Source organism: Lampris incognitus, chromosome 15 (genome assembly GCF_029633865.1).
Source record: "Lampris incognitus isolate fLamInc1 chromosome 15, fLamInc1.hap2, whole genome shotgun sequence".
Taxonomy (NCBI): Eukaryota; Metazoa; Chordata; class Actinopteri; order Lampriformes; family Lampridae; genus Lampris; species Lampris incognitus.
The window spans coordinates 13,317,066-13,338,128 of NC_079225.1; the positions used below are offsets into that span (position 1 = coordinate 13,317,066).

The following is a 21,063-nucleotide window of genomic DNA, read 5'->3' on the forward strand; positions in this document are numbered from 1 at the left end:
GGAGAAGCTTGTGTGCACCAATGATCCCAACAGCCGCTTTCCGCAGCTTGGCTCCACCCAAGGCGGACGGGTCAAGGGGGAGGTTCCAGACAAAGCGCGATCCAACAAAGACCTCAGCGGCAGAACTGGTGGAAGATGTCTCCAGGTCACAACGGCAGTGAGGGCGGATGAAGGATGCGACACAGGGTGGTCCCCAATCATCTTGGTTCTCCATGCCATTGGACTCTGGTCACCCCCTGCCAAGGGCCGTGTAATGGCTGCAGGCGCATCAGCCACTCCATGTAAAAAGCTGTCACACGCCTGCGTCCTCCCATTTTTTTGGGCCCCAGGATGGGCCTCTACGCCCACCTGTGGACCCAGAAGGACCCAGAGGGAGGACGGTCATATTCGACCCCGAGTGACCGCAAATGACGGTATAAAACTGCTAGGAAAAAGAAAAATCAAGGACTTTTAAGCTAGGTAATGTCCTCTCTGGTCTGTGTATTTAAAGAGATATATGTTTATGTTGCTCTATGTGTGTGTGTGTGTGTGTGTACCAGTCCATGCTTAACGGCTGAGGCTGTGTGCATGCCATATAGCAGTCTTTAAAACCATGCCGGTGTTACAGCCTACACAGGGGTCCAACCTCACAGGCCTCTTGCTAACATGACGTTTAAATTGCATTTAAAGCATGTGCAAAAAAATTACCCCCCCCCCCAAAAAAAATAAATAATTGTTTGCACCTACCTGCATACCTAAAGGACCAAATTGTATACTACATTACTCCTGACCATCTTCTGAACGTGTTTTTTTTTTTTTTTACTTTCCAGGTTTGCCATTCAATTCAGTGTGGTGTTAAAATCATCATTACGGGCCATTCATTACACAGAAGTAGCCAAATATGTGAGTAAAATCAGCTAGATTTCAGATATTTATACTAAAATGGCATTTTTAAATGCAGAATACGTGTCAAAACTCACAAAAACCATTTGATTCCTGTCAAACGCTGATTTGAAGTGTCATTACTGAGTGTTAAGGGGTGCATGTGTTATTCGGCAGGCATCCCCTATTATCCGCCCCGACAAGCTGGGTAGCCGCGTGTTAGCAGCCAATTTTCATTACGCCCTGTGGTCCTGTATTCATGAATGACTATTTACGCGCCACACAGTCCATCCCCCGGTTAATTCAAAGGTGTCGATAAGAGAAAAGCTTTGTTGCACAGAACATGATTATGATAGTGATCCCAGTCCGACTACGCCCCTTGTACCCATTGTTTTTGCTCTTTTAAGCCCCCAGTCCATGTCAAATTAATGTTTCATTCTCAGTGATTTAATTACTTCCCTCAACCTTTACTTTCTATTTCTTACTGAGACCTGGCCTAAACCTGGGGATGGCTCCCCTCCAGTGGAGCTCTGCCCACCCGCCTATACGTTTCTGAATGCACCCAGGTTAACAGGTCATAGTGGGGGTACAGCAGCAGCTTTTAAGAGCCATTACACTTGTATTCCTTTTAGTTTTGGCTCTTTCTTTTTTTTTGTACATTTTTTTTATTGTGTTTTTAAAGATAGAATATAACAAATAGGAACAGAGGGAGCATGTAAAAGTCCCCCAATCACACACAAGAAATAAATAGATAAACAATGAATACATAAAAATACAAATACAAATACAAAATACACAGACAACATCAGGAGAAAAAGAGAAAAGAAAAAAAGGGGAAGGTGCAGACGAGAAAAAAGTAAACGAGGCTTGGTCAAAATTAATATAAACGAGAAATCAAAATCAAGATTCAAAATCATTTCCGGTTATCGGAGGGGAGCCTCTGCAGAGCGGGGCAGTACGAAATGAGGGGAGCCCCTGAGCGAGAATTTGATTTTTTCAAGTTTTAAAAAAGTGGATCACATCACTTAGCCATGGGGAGACCGGGGGGGCCTTCCAGTGAAGAAGAATCCTGCGCCGTGCTAATAAGGATGTGAAAGCCGCCACGTCCGCACGCTCAGGGGTCAGAGATAAGAGATCTTCTGGGATACCGAAGAGAATTCTCTGAGGTATTATCCTCTCTTGTGTGCCACGGTGGCGCATCGCTGAGCGCGGTCGCCTCACAGCAAGAAGGCCCTGGGTTTGAGCCAAGGGGCAGTCCAACCTTGGGGGTCGTCAAGGGTCGTCCTCTGTGTGCAATTTGCTTGTTCCCCCCTCGTCTGCGTGGGTTTCCTCCGGGTGCTCCGGTTTCCTTCCACAGTCCAAAGACATGCGGGTGTGTGTGGGGGGGGGGGGTCTCCCCGCCTGCCACCCAATGACTGCTGAGATAGGCTGGAACATCTCCGCAACCCCCAGTAAGGATAAGCAGTTTGGATAATGGACGGATTATCCTCGCTTGTTCTTAAATTTGATAAGGCAATTATAGTTGACGATTTTAACATTCATATTGATAATCCCTTTAGCTCGTTCGTTATAGATTTTTCAACGTTTCCAAATCTTCTAACCCTGTGCTGCATGTCACTGGCCCCACACATAACTGTGGGCACAGCCTTGATTTAGCTGTCACCCTGAACATGTCTCTTAATCCCCTGAATAAGATTGATTTTGTCTCTGACTAGAAGTGTATTACCTTTGATGCTGCTTTACCCCCTACTACAATACCTCAGAAACGTATAATCCCGGTCACATCTTTAATGAGCAGTCAGCAGCCGTGTTTTCTAGTTGCTTTTCCAGTCTGGCCAGCCGCCCCCCTCACTTCGCCAGCATTAGTTACCAAGTCCGTTTGCTTTAACGATTTGTGTACATCGGCCCTTGGTTTTTCGGCTCCATATTTTTCCAGGGCTTTCTCAGTTATTAACGCAACCCCTTGGATCAATGAAAACATCCGTCAAAAAAGAAGGGAATGCAGGAAGGCTGAATGCAGATGGGGGGGGGGGATCTACTTCTGAAGTTCACCAACTCCATGTGAAGGAGTTATTATCAAAATTGAATCAAACTATTACAGATTTGACAGCTGCTTACTTCTCTGACTTGATTGATGGTAATAAACATAACCCTAGGTTTCTGTTTAGTACTATCAATCAGCTTGTGAATCCTTCCCTTCCTGCCATTTCTGCCTGTTCTGCTAATGATTCTTGTCTTTTTTTTGTGTTGACAAGATCGATGGTCTAAGATCCAATTTTACCCCCACTGTCCACCCACCCACCCCCCCCCGGCCCCTTTCAGCTGTCCAATTTTAACGTCGGAATTTGCTTTCATTTCTCTACAGTTCCTTGGAAATACTGTAGCCCTTATGTGTCCCTCCTCCAGTCCCTGTGATATAGTTCCAATAACATTTTTAAAATCCATCCTCCCTGGCTTAGATCCCAGCCTGCGTCCTATCATCAACTGCTCACTCACATCTGGGTCCGTACCTGACTATTTTAAAATTGCCTGTGTTCAGCCCCTGCTCAAAAAACCCTTTTTTGTTCCGGCAAGGGTAGAGAATTATAGACCTATTTCAGAACTTTCTTTCTTATCCAAAATCCTTGAACATTTTGTTGCGGACCAAATCCTGCAGCTGACTGAGGGTCATAACATGCTCAGTAAATTTCAATCTGGCTTTTGTCACAAGCATAGTATTGAGACTGCATTACTAAGACTGTCCAATGACATCTTATGCATGCTGATAAAGGTGAATACTCTATTCTTAGTCTTGTAGATGTAACCGCTTCCTTTGGTACCATCGATCATGCCATCTTATTTGATAGGTTGGCGAACTGGGTTGGCATTTCTGGTACAGCATTAAATTGGTTTCGCTCTTATCTGACTAATAGATATTTTAATGATTGCATTAACAAGCTTGTATCCTCGTCAAGTTCCCCTACTGTGTGGAATCCCTCAGGGGTCTGTCCTTGGGCCAATCCTCTTCTCTTTATACATGCTTCCTCTGAGTCATTTGTTTAGTCACTTTCAAGAAATGTCATACCACTGTTACACCGGTGATACTCAGATCTATTTTTCTGCCAAACCCAATAACCTGAATCAGCTGTCCCCCTGCAATGATTTCTTAGCTGCCACCAAACACTGGATGTCCCTTAATTTTCTCAAACCCCGACAAAAGTGAAGTTTTCTTGATTGGTCCTGAGAACTTTGCCACTGCAGTTGATCAGTTTATTGGTCCACTTCATTCAAACGTCAAACCTACCACTAAAAATCTTGGTATCATCATTGACCAGAATGTCTTTTGATCACCATGTTACTAAGGTTGTCCAGTCTTGTTTTCTTCAGCTAAGAAATATTGCAAAAATCAGAAATATTTTGTTGTTTGAGGATACTGAAATATTAATTCACACTTTCTTTTTCTCCTGTCTAGATTACTGTAACCCCCTCTACTCTGGCCTTCCGTCTGGCCTACACAAAAGCAACCTACAGTCGTTATGTCTATAAGGTCTTACTGATTACGTTTAAAGCACTGCGTGATCTTGCCCCCAATTATATTTCTGATCTTCTTATTCATCATTCCTCTTCCCAACCACTCCGATCCTCAAACTTCGATCTTTTATCCATCCCCCACTCCAACTGCAAAACAAAAGGTTACCGCGCCTTTGCAGTTTTAACCCCAAACCTCTGGAATAATCTTCCCCAATCCATTAGATTTGCTGAATCTTTGGACTCTTTTAAGTGGTTTCTAAAAACTCGTCTTTTCAGGCAAGCCTTCTTATAGATCCCCAAACCCCTGCCTTCTGTTTTGGTTTGTTTTTAGCTTGGTCTGTTACTGTCTATGTCATGCTTATATTCATTCAGTTTATTTGATGTATTTATTCATATTTTCTGTAATGAGTGTAAAGCACTTTGTAACTATGTTTTTAAAAGTGCTATATATAAGTAAAAATGTACTTACTATAAAAAAAACCCAATATTAACATTGAAAGAGTATATGAAAATAAATTGCTGGGTGTGATACTTGGCCATAAAATCTGCTGGAAACCTCATATAAGATTTGCGAGAACAAAAATGGCGAGGAGCATTGGATCTCTGGGAAAGGCAAGGCACATTCTGGATCCTAAAGCATTGTACATTCTGTATGGTTCACTTGTACTGCCATATTTGAATACGGTGTGGAGGTATGGGGGACACCTACAAAAGCAACCTACAATTGTTATTCGACTTGGTTTACCCCGTTGGGTTTTATTTGTGCTGTTTGTTTTGTGCTGCTGTAGTGCAGTATAGATAGGGTGTTATGTGCACACTACTACTACTACTACTACTGCTACTATTAGTACTACTACTTTTGGCTGCTCCCGTTAGGGGTCGCCACAGCGGATCATCCATTTCCTTTTCTTCCTGTCCTCTGCATCTTCCTCTGTCACACCAGCCACCTGCATGTCCTCCCTCACCACATCCATAAACCTCCTCTTTGGCCTTCCTCTTCTCCTCTTCCCTGGCAGCTCCATATTCAGCATCCTTCTCCCAATATACCCAGCATCTCTCCTCCACACATGTCCAAACCATCTCAATCTTGCCTCTCTTGCTTTGTCTCCAAACCGTCCAACCTGAGCGGTCCCTCTAATATACTCGTTCCTAATCCTGTCCTCCTTCATCACTCCCAATGAAAATGTTAGGCTATATTGGGAACACACTAACAAACTGTTTTTAAATTCAAGGGGCTATGAATTTCATGGACCTGGTAGTATTTAAGACTGCACAAATGTTGTACAAAGCAAGACATAATCTACTTCCTGGCAACATACAAATGTTCTCCGATGGAGAGGGGAAGTACAATTTCAGAGGAAAATTGAATTTTAAGAAAATTGCGTTCATACCGCTAGTAAAAGTATGTGTATTTCAAATTGTGGGCTAAGTTTGTGGAATGGTTTAGATGGAGAACTCAAGGAAAGCTCAAGTTTGTTGTTGTTTTTGGAAATCATTGTCATTGTTTTGTTTTGTTTTGTTTTTTTTGTTTTTTTGTTTTTGCTGTTTTATTGTTTTTATTTTTTATTGCTTTTATATTTTTGAGTAATTCTGAGATAGATACTGAGAACTGGAATGGGTTTGGGTGTTTATAAAGGTTTTAAATTGAATTTGTTTTGAGAGCCCCTGGGCTAGCGTCTATCTAGCCTCGCTGCATCACATGACCCCTGAAGTGAGAGTAGTTTACCTGTACCCTGGTCAGAGAGGATGAAGGCATAAGCCTCATTCTCTTCAGCTGTGTTTAATGAGGCAGTTGCTATTCACAGCAAAATAAAGACCAGCTCACTCTTTTCAACGATAGTCTTCAGCATCCCCGTGACCCTGAGAGCAGGATAAACGGTTTATAATGGATGGATGGAGATTTTGTTCTCCTTGGGTAACATTGTGAGTGTTCCACAAGATGTGAAAACCAGGCTTCCGCCATGTACTATATGTCCAGTCATGGCCAAAATTTGTTTGCGCAGAAAATGAATGAGTTTTCCCCCTCATAGAATGACCTAGAAGGGTTCATATAGATGTGAAGAGGTGTGACATGGCCAGGCACGAGAATCAGTTCCTCTCGTGTTTGTAGCAGAGATATGAACACATCTGACAAAAGTGATACAGAGGAGGGGGGAAAAAAATCAAATTATATGATCTTGTCTCCCTTGGGCAAACATTTCTTGGACTGCAAATTAACTGTTAGAAACACAAAAACATCCCATCTGGATGTCAAATTCCTGGCAAAAGTTGAGAACTGAGACAGACTCTGTTGCCAAAATGTTGCAGGAAGACAGGAGCTCAAAAGTACCGCTTAGTAAGAACGGTTGATAGACATGAGGTTAACTTAGTTAGAATTGTGTAAGGTTAAAACAAAGATGTGAAAGCTTAAAACTAAAAGTTGAATGTGTGTAATGCTTGGGATGTGTGCAGGCTGCCTTACAAAACCCCCGCTTCAGACTTTCTGAACACACTTTGCCGAGGTTCAACACACCCCTTGCAGAGGTTTAGCGTTTGATTTGAGCAGTGTTGCATGCTGGGATTTCTGGCAGCGTTCCCATGGGGGATTGCTCTGAAACTTTGAGGGGAGCAGCTAGATACAACCCAAACTACCCGGGGGCAGGAGCTAACGGAGGGTCAACCAATCGTGTGTGCTCTAATGGAATGTAGCCAGTCATCTAACACAATTTGAAGATACGGTGTTATTATTGATTAATGTGATGTCTGGTCAGTGTAAAACACATTGAGTTGGATGTTCAGTTGCATTAATCTGGCGACACATCGATCAATACCTTCAAACGTGTTGGCTGGTTTGCTACATTTTGTGTTGGCGTGCACACGATTGGTTGAGCCTCTGCTAGTCTCCACCCTGGCTGGTGTGGGTTGTTTCTAGATGTTCCTTTCAAACTTTCAGATCATTTCTCTGGTAGAACGTCGTTACGTGCACGGTCACGCATGCGCGAAATTAACACTGGCGAGTTTTCGCCTCCCAGCACGGGGACACAGTAATTAGCATGGTCACCTCACAACAAGAAGGTCCTGGGTTCGAGCCCCGGGGTAGTCCAACCTTGAGGGCCCGTCATCCTCTGTGTGGAGTTTGCATGTTCTCCCCGTGTGCTCCGGTTTCCTCCCACAGTCCAAAGACATGTAGGTCAGGTGAATTGGCCGTACTAAGTTGTCCCTAGGAATGAATGTGTGTGTGTGTGTGTGGGGGGGGGGGGGCCTGTGATGACCTGGAGGCCTGTCCAGGGTGTCTCCCCGCCTGCCGCCCAATGACTGCTGGGATAGTAGGCTCCAGCATCCCCGTGACCCTGAGAGCAGGATAAGCGGTTCAGATAATGGATGGATGGCATTTTCGCCTCCTCCTTCATCCTCCTGAATTTTCCCATTTCTGGTGGCAAAGCAAATTTGTGAAGTTGCCGGTCAAATACACCCAAAAGTGTTCAGGAAGCAAAATCTTCGTTGTCCGGTGTCTCGTTCCAATTGGTGTCTTGCATACCGGAAGGAGCCTTAATTACCAATTAAAATGACTTTATTAATTGGACGATGGGCTTGACGTTGGAGAGGGTGGGCCTTGTGCTGGAGAGGACGGACCTGGTGCGGTGCTGGAGAGTCAGGGACTGATGCTGCTACTGAAGAGGCAGGGCCTGATTCTGCTGCTGTAGAGTGGAGGTTAACTCCTGAAGTCAGTTTCTTTAAGTAAACATCAAGGGTGGCTTGAGCAGAGCTCTTCTTTTTCTCATTATATATGAATGGCCTTGTAGCAGCTGAGGCCGTTGGTAACGATCCGGTAAACTTCGGCGAACCTCTCTGCGTTAGGATCTTGCTCCTCTAACTTTGTCACGCCTGCTCCAATGAGACAAAAGGCTTCAGCTAACTCCTTTGTCAAAAACTTCTTGGGTTTCTGACTGTATATCGGAACAAAACACAAAATCTTTATGATGAAATCACAAGACAAAACGTAATGAATGTGGCCACAGACGACAAAACTGCGAACATTGATGTGAATGGTAGGCCTTTGCTTTCCTGTGGGTATAAACACATGGTTTCAGTATGAAATGGTCATTTATGTCTGGTCAGTGGTTATTTAGCGGGATCAGTGAAAAGGGGTCAGTGGCAGTATCGTAGCCTATGAGGCTTATCCGAGGCGCGATTATTGCTAGTCGAAAACTTGCCCTGTCCTCGGCCCGTACGTTTTTGAGATGATTTCTGCCTCACTGCAAAGCCTAGCAAGCTATCTTACACCAAAACTTTTCCTGCAGTATTGGAGATGAATTAATTTCTGCAGCTACGTAATGTGCAAGTTCTGCATTTTTGTACACTTTTGAATCGGTTTACTCTATTTCTCATTAGTTTTTATGTCCACCTTAGGTGGAAAAGTCAACATATCGGTAAAGAGACGATATACGATAAAGGGTGATGGACATTGGACTGTTGGTGGATGTCCATTCCTTGCCCTGTGATGCACTGGCGGCCTGTCCAGGGTGTCTCCCCGCCTGCCGCCCAATGACTGCTGGGATAGGCTCCAGCATCCCCGCGACCCTGACAACAGGATAAGCAGTTTGGATAATGGATGGATGGATGGATGGATGGATGGATGGATGGATGAATAATAATATATAGTGGGTAAAGTTAACAGCCACTGGTTTAGCCATCATAATACTGCCCATTGCTTTTCCTCGACTTTGTCTTTGGATGAAGTGGACGAGCCTAACATCGGGGGTAGCCAGCCACGGGAGCCAGAGGGCCGCCGTTTCGCATTACAGATTCTCCTTTCTTTTTCTTTCCAAGACTGCTAAACTTTTCTACAAACGTGCAGTCTAAACTCAAGTGCAAATTTTATTCTCACTTTGATTTGCGCGTCCAAACTTTTTTAATTTTCCAGATGCAGAACGTGGCCTTGATTTCCCTCCTTATTGTTCCAGCAGGACAACCGCTGTCAACGCTCTCACGATGCTGTGGTCCCGCCATGCCTCGTGCGCTATTTATGTATCGGGCTGTATATTAGGGGGCGCAATTTAACAGTTCAACGCCCGCTGATGGAAATGGGCTCAATTCACATTTTCTATTTGTCGTCCCTTTCAAAATGGAGCACAAGATATTGTGCAAAATGTGGATGGAAGCACACCAGTGGACACTGTAGTTTATACTGTGCTGAACGATGAGCTGAGGAACAGGTTTCAGCTCTGTGTGTGTGTGTGTGTGTGTGTGTCTATGTCAGAGAATTAGTGGAAAGACAAACAGAAAGAAAAGGTGTATGTCTGCGTAAGGTGTGTTATGTGCGTGTGTGAGTTTGTGTACACCTGCTTGAATGTGTGTATACGTGTGTGTTCTTGTGCTGACATACCTGAGTATTAGACTGCGTATCCCGGGACTGAGTTGTCGTAAGAGAACTGACATGCAAATACTCTCTCCTCCGCCATTCTCTCAAACACACGCACACACACACGCACGCACACACACATGCACACACAAACGATGCCCGCCTACGAAAACTCGACCTTGAAAATAACCATGCATATCTATAGCACACAGACGTTAACTGCTGCTGCTGTGTGTGTGTGTGTGTGTGTGTGTGTGTGTGTGTGTGTGTGTGTGTGTGTGTGTGTGTGTGTGTGTGTGTGAGAGAGAGAGAGGGATGAAAGTACCCATGTGGGTTTGTCTTGTGGCTCTAAACTCTGAACAAGGAGGCTTCCCTGCTCCTGCAAAAAGGAGCCATTCTCCTCTGCCTGCCTTTTAACGTGACTCTGTCGGAGCCTGATTGATCCCACTGGTGCAGGACCATGGGCCCGATCTGAAGCCTCCTACAGACTGCGATCTGGGCCGTCTCGGATGAAAGATGCCTACTACTACTACTACAACTACTACTACAACTACTACTACTACTACTACTACTACTACTGCTTTCGGCTGCTCCCGTTAGGGGGCGCCACAGCGGATCATCTGTCTCCATCTCTTCCTGTCCTCTGCATCTTCCTCTGTCACACCAGCCACCTGCGTGTCCTCCCTCACCACATCCATAAACCTCCTCTTTGGCCTTCCTCTTCTCCTCTTCCCTGGCAGCTCCATATTCAGCATCCTTCTCCCAGTATACCCAGCATCTCTCCTCCACACATGTCCAAACCATCTCAATCTCGCCACTCTTGCTTTGTCTCCAAGCCGTCCGACCTGAGCCGTCCCTCCAGATGTGGGCGTGTGTCCTGGTTGCTGCAGTAGCGCCTCCTCTGGTCGGTTGGGGCCACCTGGTTGGGGGGGGGGGTAGCATGATACTCCCACGCGCTACGTCCCCCTGGCGAAACCCCTCGCTGTCAGAGGCATGTGGTAGTCTGCGGCCTTCCCTGGATCGGTGGAGGGGGTGGAGTGGGGTAATTGGACGAGGACAATTGGAGAGGAAAAAAAAGGGGGGGGGGTCTAAATATAGATAAAACACGGATATATTAAGAGAAGCGTGTACAGATGAAGAGCAACGTGACCCCTCAGCAAGACTCCCGAGTTGCTTCTTTCTCTCTGGCGGTGCAACAGGCGGGTCTGGGTGGGGATGTGATCTGAACACTCATATTGTAAATGTCCTGGTCAGGGTTTGTCAGCCCAGACAGCCATTCACAAAAGGCATGCTGCAAATTGTTTTAAAAGTGCATTTCAACCCCCCCCCCCCTCGTTCTTTCTTCACGGCCGTGTTTGTCCCAAATCTCAAAGTGCCGTCTTTCTTTTTCGCTCCGGCTTCTTCTTCTGGTATTTTGTTGTTTAACACTCCCGCGTCCTCATTCGGCGGGTATTTCACGCGTTTGGCCTTGGCAAGTCTCGACTACTGCTCACTTTCCTCCCCCGACTTTGCGTCCTTTCACTCTTCTCCCCCCCCCCCACCCCACCTTCTCTGTGCTCGGCTCTCCTAGAATCCTCCCTTCATTTCCTCCCCCTTTCTCGTCTCGTTTCTGCCCATCTTCATGCTCTCTGCTGTCTTTCACTTGTTTTTTATTTTGTTTTATTTTATTTTAATTCAATTTCTTCTTTTTTTTCTACTCTCATCTGAGATGAGAGGGGAGGGCATGCTCCTAATCCGTGCAGTTTAGATGTGCTCCTTTTTCTATTAACTCAATGTTAAGTATTCCCACTTGAGGCAGAGCTGCTGCATACGTTTTTCTTTTTTTTTGGGGGGGGGGGGGATTTTTTCCCCTCCTTTTTCTCCCCAATTGTACTTGGCCAATTACCCCACTTTTCCAAGCTGTTCTGGTCGCTGCTCCACCCCCCTCTGCCGGTCCGGGGAGGGCTGCAGACTACCACACGCCTCCTCCCATACACTTGAAGTCGCCAGCCACTTCTTTTCACCTGACAGTGAGGAGTTTCACCAGGGGGACGTAGCACGTGGGAGGGTCACGCTATTCCCCCCAGTCCCCCCCCCCCGACCGACCAAAGGAGGCGCTAGTGCAGCGACCAGGACACATACCCACATCCGGCTTCCCACCCGCAGACACGGCCAATTGTGTCTGTAGGGACGCCCGACCAAGCCGGAGGTAACAGGGGGATTCGAACCGGCGACCCCCATGTTGATAGGCAACAGAATAGACCGCTATGCTACCTGGACGTCCGGATTAAGTTTTTGTTGTTTGGCTGTGATGGACTGGCGGCCTGTCCAGGGTGTCTCCCCACCTGCCGCCCAGTGGCTGCTGGGATAGGCTCCAGCATCCCCGCCACCCTGAGAGCAGGGTAAGTGGTTTGGATAATAAATGGATGGATGTTTGTTTGTTTGTTTTTATGCCGTCCCAGTTTTGGCACGTCCAATTCCCTGTTCCCTAAAGGTCCCACCACTGCATGACCCCTACAACGGTTGAGGAGGTTGTCCTCTGTGAACATGTGGAGCCACCCGGCTGCTTCCTTGCTCCTGCCAGCAGCAGGTTCCTCTGGGGGAACACAGAGGCCTACGCTATTTCACCTACATCTACCCGCCGCTGTGCAGACACCCGCCCCCTTCAGGAGTGGCTATACATGAGATGGTGGTACATATCAGTGTTAGCCCTTCCTGCTCCCATGCGATGCCCAACCCGAGCCAGAAGCAACACCAGTGGAGACAGTGGACTCTATCAGTTTAGCATAAAGCGGTGTCCGAGATGCCATACGACACATTAATATGAGTACATAGGATGTTCACGCTGAAAAACCTGACAAAATTAAGTCTGTTTCAAAATGTTAACATGCATACTTTAATCTGCTCCATTTTTGAGTGTGCTGTCGGTGGACTCCGTTGCCCCATGATGCAATGCGTTTCAGATAATGAGGAACTGGTAAATGTTTTCAAATGTGGCGGATGGCGATGCAACCTGTGACCAATCAGCAAGCCACTTTCAGCGGTGTATAAATGTGAATAACCGTTCTTTTACTGGAGTAAGTGAACAAATCAATGTGGACCAACACTGACCAGGTGGGTCTGCTCCTGAAGCTGTCTTCAGTCCACGTACTTCACATACAGGGGGCAGTACTGTAGACAGTAGCATGAATGTTGCAATGGGTTCCCCAGTTTCACCTACAGTGGCTAACTTGTATATGGAAGAAGTGGAAAAGAAAGCTCTGATCCTATCCAGGGACACCACCTAGCCATTGGATCAGATTTGTGGACGACACCTGGGTTAAAATTAAATCTCAGCATGTACCACATTTCACCGACCACATTAACTCTGTGGACAACCACATCAAGTCCACCAGGGAGGAGGTGAAAAATGACAGGTTAGCCTTCTTACACTGTGAAATTGCAGCTGACGATGGGGACATTTCATTATTGATGTTGACTGTAAACCAACACATGCTGATCAGTACTTAAGGTTTGACTCTCATCATCCACTGGAGCACAAACTAGGAGTCATCAGGACGCTGAACCACCGAGCTGACAACGTCCTGACCAACACTGCGGCCGGGGAAGGAGAGAAATCCTACATTAAATAAGCCCTGGTTAAGTGTGGTTATCCTAACTGGGCATTTGTCAAAGCCAAGAAGACACCCAAACAGTGCACCAGCCAATCGAAGAGAGGAGACGGAGCTGTCTAAGTGTAAACCAGTGGTGACTCTGTATGTGGCAGGAGTGTCGGAACAGTTGAGACGTGTATTTTCCAAACACCGTGTCTCAGTTGCTTTCAAACCCCAAAACACACTGGGCCAGAAGTTGGTCCACCCCAAAAGTCATGTCCCCCGGCACAAACAGAGCAATATAGTGACGCTGTTAAGTGCCAGGAGGACTGCCGTGACTTGTAGATTGGAGAAACTGAACAGAAGCTGGCCAAGAGGATGGCACAACACAGAAGAGCTAACATGTCAGGCCAGGACTCCACAATCTACACCATCTGCAGACCAGGACTCCACAGTCTACACCATCTGCAGACCAGGACTCCACAGTCTACACCATCTGCAGACCAGGACTCCACAGTCTACACCATCTACAGACCAGGACTCCACAGTCTACACCATCTGCAGACCAGGACTCCACAGTCTACACCATCTACAGGCCAGTGGCCACTCTTTCAAGGATGAGGATGCGCACATCCTTGATAGGGAGGGAGGCTGGTTTGAACGGGGAGTCAAAGAGGCCATCTATGTGAAGAGGGAACGACCATCCCTGAACCAAGGGGGGGGCCTAAGAGTACATCTGTCATCTTACAATGCTGTGATTGCAACTATTCCCCAATCCTGTGTGAATAGTACACATTGTAACTCTAGTTAATGGTCATGGCAATTTGCATATGAAACCAATCATTGTTTTCAGTCATTATGCCACTGCATTGTTGTTGTTGTTTTGTTTTGTCCCCCCCCCCCACACCCTTTTTCTCCCCAATTGTACTTGGCCAATTACCCCTATCTTCCGAGCCGACCCGGTCACTGCTCATATGGGATAGCCACTGGCATGACCTCAGACGAGGACACCTTCATTAGGCATGACCCCCCCCCACACACACACACACACACAGAGAACAACACAGGATATAACAATGGAGTGACATCAACAGCAAAGAGTTGTACAAAAATAACTGAAGAAAAAGCAATAAATCAATAAAACATTAACAACCAGACCAGAAACAAATTAAAATAAATTGATAAAATCACAAAGCTGATGACGAATTAAGTGACGAATATAAGCAGGATATCTATTTATTTTTACTGAACCCAAGTGTGCACAATGTACAATATTTCTTAATGGAGTTAAACCTACGCCCGGCTATAACCGAATATTTTGGTCCTGAAGGCCATGGATGTGACAGGACAGAGAGCAGGGGGGTGAAATGCGGCAAATGTCCCAATAAATGAAGACAATCTGAATTCAGATTGCATGTATGCTACCACATACGCTGTACCGGATGAAACTGTGAAACAGTTTCAGAGGATAAAATGGAAACAGACTTTTCAGCTATACCTGCAATCGTTTGAGATGTATGATTAGGGGCCATTTCATGAACGAGAATGCTTGAGGTTTTGCTTTGGCATCTCCCCCTCCCACCTTTTCACCTCCTCTTCATGAGACGTGTGAGGACACATTCAGTTATGGCTGTAGTTAGAAACTCTTATTAAGGTGTTGCAGCTTTGCTTTTGATCTGCACTTTTCCCTTTTATTTGTTTAATTAAATCCATGTATTTTTTTTTTATGTCAAAACCCTATTTTGCATCTGTTCTCTAGCTATTACTATCATTTTCTTAAACGTTAATTTTTATTGTATGTTTTGGAAGTGCAAATGAACTACAAAAAAAAAACCAAACATATGAATTAAGGTATGCTTCCATGAGATTTAGGTGAATAAAACCCCAAACATAGGCCTACGTGTCACATGCCCATACATCAGCACCCACAAGAAAGATGGACCAGTTAAAGGGACAGTTTGGTTTTTAGTGTTTTTACTATGTGTCCTATGTACATAGAGGCAGAAAAACTCGTGGATACCTTTTTCATGTCTGTCCATGCAGTTTGAAGGTACATTGAATTGTGAGTTTAGCCGAGCTTAGCTCAACTGCTAGCTGTCTATGGGATCATTAGCAGCTCCTCTCAAAAGGAAGGGACATACACATTATCTGAAGCCGATCGTTATTTATTTTTCTTGCTAGCCTAACGTTAACAATTTTTATAAACCAACATTCAGAAGTAATGCAAAAATTCTAAAAATTATATTGTAGTGCTTTTCTTCTATTTTTCTGTATTTTTCTGCAGTATATAAATTTTCTGTAATATTTTTAATATCTCTACTACTACTTTCGGCTGCTCCCGTTAGGGGGCGCCACAGCGGATCATCCGTTTCCATTTCTTCCTGTCCTCTGCGTCTTCTTCTGTCACACCAGCCACCTGCATGTCTTCCCTCACCACATCCATAAACTTACTCTTTGGCCTTCCTCTTTTCCTCTTCCCTGGCAGCTCCATATTCAGCATCCTTCTCCCAATATCCCCAGCATCTCTCCTCCACACATGTCCAAACCATCTCAATCTTGCCTCCCTTGCTTTGTCTCCAAACTGTCCAACCTGAGCGGTCCCTCTAATATAATAATTCCTAATCCTGTCCTTCTTTGTCACTCCCAGTGAAAATCTTAGCATCTTCAACTCTGCCACCTCCACCTCCTGTCTTTTCGTCAGTGCCACTGTCTCCAAACCATATAACATAGTTGGTCTCACAACCATCCTGTAAACCTTCCCTTTAACTCTTGCTGGTACCCTTCTGTCACAAATCCCTCCTGACACTCTTCTCCACCCACTCCACCCTGCCTGCACTCTCTTCTTCACCTCTCGACTGCACTCCCCGTTACTTTGGACAGTTGACTCCAAGTATTCAAACTCGTATGCCTTCGTCACCTCCACTCCTTGCATCCTGACAATTCCACTGTCCTCTCTCTCATTCACGCATAGGTATTCCGTCTTGCTCCTACTGACTTTCATTCCTCTTCTCTCCAGTGCATACCTCCACCTCTCCAGGCTCTCCTCCACCTACACCCTACTCTCGCTACATATCACAATGTCATCTGTGAACTTCATCGTGCATGGAGACTCCTGCCTGATCTTATCCGTCAACCTGTCCATCACCATTGCAAACAAGAAAGGACTCAGAGCCGATCCTTGATGTAATCCCACCTCCACCTTCAACCCATTTGTCATTCCAACCGCACATCTCACCATTGTCACACTTCCCTCATACATATCCTGCACCACTCCTACATACATCTCTGCAACTCCCGACTTCCTCATACAATACCACACCTCCTCTCTCAGCACCCTGTCGCATGGTTTCTTTAAATCTACAAAGACACAATGTAACTCCTTCTGACCTCTATACTTCTCAATCAACATTCTCAAAGCAAACATCGCATCTGTGGTGCTCTTTCGTGGCATGAAACCATACTGCTGCTCGCTGATCATCACCTCTCCTCTTAACCTAGCTTCTATTACTCTTTCCCATATCTTCATGCTGTGGCTGATCAACTTTATACCTCTGTAGTTGCTACAGCTCTGCACATCAACCTTGTTCTTGAAAATCGGTACCAGCATGCTTCTTCTCCACTCCTCAGGCATCCTCTCACTTTCCAAGATTGTGTTAAACAATCTAGTTAAAAACCCCACTGCCGTCTCTCCTAAACATCTCCATGGTATATACACAGGTATGTCATCAGGACCAACTGCCTTTCCACTCTTCATCCTCTTCATAGCTGCCCTCACTTCCTCCTTGCTAATCCACTGCACTTCCTGATTCACTATCCCCACTTCATCCAACCTTCTCTCTCTCTCATTTTCTTCATTCATCAGCCCCTCAAAGTACTCCTTCCACTTTCTCAACACACTCTCTTTGCTTGTCAGCACATTTCCATCTCTATCCTTGATCACCCTAACTTGCTGCACATCCTTTGCAGCTCGGTCCCTCTGTCTAGCCAATCGGTACAAGTCCTTTTCTCCTTCCTTGGTGTCTAACCTCTCATACAACTCACCATATGCCTTTTCCTTTGCCTTTGCCACCTCTCTCTTCGCCTTTACACCACATCTCCTTGTACTCCTGTATACTTGCTTCATCTCTCTGACTATCCCACTTCTTCTTTGCCAGCATCTTCCTCCGTATATTTTCCTGTATATTCTCATTCCACCACCAACTCTCCTTGTCTTCTTTCCTCTGTCCTGATGACACACCAAGTACCTTCCTTGCTGTCTCCCTCACTATTTCTGCAGTGCTTGCCAGCCATCTGGCAACTCTTCACTACCACCCAGTGCCAGTCTTAACTCCTGCCGGAACTCCACACAACAGTCTTCCTTCTTCAATTTCCACCATTTGATCTTCGGCTGTGTCTTCACTCTCTTCCTCTTCTTGGTCTCCAAAGTCACCCTAAAGACCACCATCTGATGCTGCCTAGCTACGTTCTCCCCTGTCACCACCTTGCAGTCTCCAATCCCTTTTAGATTGGGCCTTCTACATAAGATATAGTCCACCTGTGTGCACTTTCCTCCACTCTTGTACGTCACCCTGTGTTCCTCCCTCTTCTTGAAATATGTATTCACCTCAGCCATTTCCATTCTTTTCGCAAAATCGACCACCATCTGTCTTTCCACATTTCTCTCCTTGACTCCATACCTTCCCATCACCTCCTCAACACCCCTGTTCCCTTCACCAACATGTCCATTGAAGTCCGCTCCAATCACCACTCTCTCCTCCTTGGGTACCCTCTCCAATACGTCGTCCAACTCACTCCAGAATTCTTCTTTCTCGTCCATCTCACACCCAACTTGTGGGGGATATGCGCTGATAACATTCAGCAATAAACCTTCAATTTCCAGCTTCATACTCATCACTCTGTCTGACACTCTCTTCACCTCCAGCACACTCTTGACATACTCTTCCTTCAGAATTACCCCTACCCCATTTCTCCTCCCATTCACACCATGGTAGAAGAGTTTGAACTCACCTCCGATACTCCTGGTCTTACTCCCCCTCCACTTAGTCTCTTGCACACACCGTATGCCTACCTTTCTTCTTTCCATCATATCACCCAGCTCTCTCCCTTTACCAGTCATAGTGCCATCATTCAAAGTTCCGACTCTCACCTCCACACGCCTACCCTTCCTCCTCTTTGCTGCCTCTGGACATGCCTTCCCCCTCTCCTTCTCCTTCGCCCAACAGTAGCATAGTTTCCACCGGCACCCTGCTGGTTAACAGTACCAGTGGCGGTCATTGGTAACCCGGGCCTCGACGATCCGGTATGGAAATCTTATTTATGTTCTGCATATTTGATTTGAATATTTAATTAATGTTAATTATAAATAATATTCGTATTATATTTAAAATGTTTTATTTTTTTCTGTAATGTGTAATTACGTAGTTTTTCTGTAATATGCATATTTGTTGTCTTCGTGCGGGTTTGATCGCTTAACTGAAAAACGAACAAGTGGATTTCGTGCCATGTCACAGCAAGCCAATTTGATTGCACGAACGCTGCTAGCAAGTTTGTTAACTTTGGTGAACTTTGACCGGCGAATCCGCAGCCTCAACCAATAGCAAAGAAGAAAGAAGTGTGAGGTTGCCCCCCCCCCCAACTTGGCTGTAATTGGCTGTAGTTTCCTTAGGGAGCCAGGACGACATTGTCTGTGAAAACTGATTTCCGTGTGCACATTCTGCACTGCCCTCATTCAGCACAGCAAAATAGGAATTTCGCCTCGCGCGTGTGTGACCGTAGCCCAAGAGAGGTCAATTCAAACTAGCACCGTTACGTCAGCACCTTCCAAATAGCATAGCTAGTTTAGTTTTCTCAGCTGATCTTGTAGGACACGTTGGTGAAGGTCTCTTATGAGCTTGGTTTGCCATATCTGCTTATTAGTCAACCTCCTCGGAAAAAGACAGGAGTTTGCTCTTGGCCACCAGTATGTGATATGTCATAGCATAGATGCACAAAAGGGGTGGGGATAAAAGAGTAAATCCAGTAGTTGGGCGGACTAGTAAGCGAACACATCTGTTTGGTTCCTGTAGATTTCCATGCAAACCACATTTTTTTAGATCACGTGCGAGTCAAATCAAATCATCCATCTTGCATTTCTCGCATGCCTGCCACGACGTTGCCACGCTCAGCCGCAATATGTTAAACCATCAGCGGTGTCAGCAGGCAGTGAAGAAGGGCCGGTGATTACTTTGTAATGCTGGGACACGGACAGACCGGGATCCTGTGAACCAGCTCTCTTTCCCCCGCGAACTCCCGGAAAGTGGGTTTTCTCGGGATATGATCGCTGCCTCTAGTTGAAAAGTAATAGCCTTTCCACATTTTAGGCATCCGAAGGAGTTGAATCGAGCACAACTGGACTTGGTACTTGCACTTGATTCAACTCCTTTGGATAACCATGACCTGGATGAATGAGAACGTTCACAGATACATTCTAGGCACGTAATCGTAGAAGTTTACGAACACCGAGTCTCCCCCCCCTCCATGTTAAAGTTGCACAGTTTCGCGCTGCTTGTCAGTGTCACCAAAGATGAGAGATTCGGATTCACAACGCTTGACCGAGTATGAACAAGTGCGGCAGGTCCCGCGTCTGGTCGCGCCGGGACCGATGTCTTGGCCAGAGCAGTGACGGTGCGTCGTAAACCCGTTAAAGTCAGCACGAGCGAGCGTTCCCGAGTCGTACAAAGTTGAAATCAACACCGGCTGGAAACTGAAACGGGAATGATTAAATCGCGGGGCACTTCGGCGGGGTTGTTCGCATGTCTTCCCGTTTCCATGTTTGTCTGGACCGAAGTCAGCGTCCTGTCTGTCTGTCTGTCTCCGTCTCTCTCTCTCTCTCTCTCTCTCTCTCTCTCTCTCTCTCTCTCTCTCTCTCTCTCTCTCTCTCTCTCTCTCTCTCTCTCTCTCTCTCTCTCTCACTGTCTGTTTGTCTGTCTTGTCTGTCTCTGTCGGTCTTCTCTCTCTCTCTCTCTCTCTCTCTCTCTCTCTCTCTCTCTCTCTCTCTCTCTCTCTCTCTCTCTCTCTCTCTCTCTCTCACTGTCTGTCTTGTCTGTCTCTGTCGGTCTTCTCTCTCTCTCTCTCTCTCTCTCTCTCTCTCTCTCTCTCTCTCTCTCTCTCTCTCTCTCTCTCTCTCTCTCTCTCTCTCTCTCTCTCTGTCTGTCTGTCTGTCTGTCTGTCTGTCTGTCTGTCTGTCTGTCTCTCTCTCTCTCTCTCACTGTCTGTTTCTCTGTCTTGTCTGTCTCTGTCGGTCTTCTCTCTCTCTCTGTCTGTCTGTCTGTCTGTCTGTCTCTCTCTCTGTCTGTTTGTCTGTCTCTGTCGGTCTCTCTCTCTCTCTCTCTCTCTCTCTCTCTCTCTCTCTCTCTCTCTCTCTCTCTCTCTCTCTCTCTCTCTCTCTCTCTCTCTCTCTCTCTGTTTCTCTGTCTTGTCTGTCTCTGTCGGTCTTCTCTCTCTCTCTCTCTCTCTGTCTGTCTGTCTGTCTGTCTGTCTTGTCTGTCTCTGTCGGTCTTCTCTCTCTCTTTCACTGTCTGTCTGTCTGTCTGTCTGTCTGTCTCTCTCTCTGTTTGTCTGTCTCTCTCACTGTCACTGTCTGTCTGTCTCTTCTCTCTTTTTGTCTGTCTGTTTCTCTCGCTCCTCTCTTCTCTCTCTCCTCCCTCTCGCCATCTGTGTCTCTATCGCTTCTCTCTCTCATATCTCTGTCCCCTCTCTCTTCTCCCTCTCTCTTCTCTGTCTGTCTGTCGCTCCCCTCTC

General features: G+C 46.1%; 1 pseudogene; it reads left to right on the top strand.

Annotated features, from left to right (window-relative positions):
• The first annotated feature begins 8,491 nt into the window (after nt 1-8,491).
• On the top strand, nt 8,492-8,652 carry LOC130125825 (U4 spliceosomal RNA; annotated as a pseudogene).
• The last annotated feature ends 12,411 nt before the right edge of the window (nt 8,653-21,063 follow it).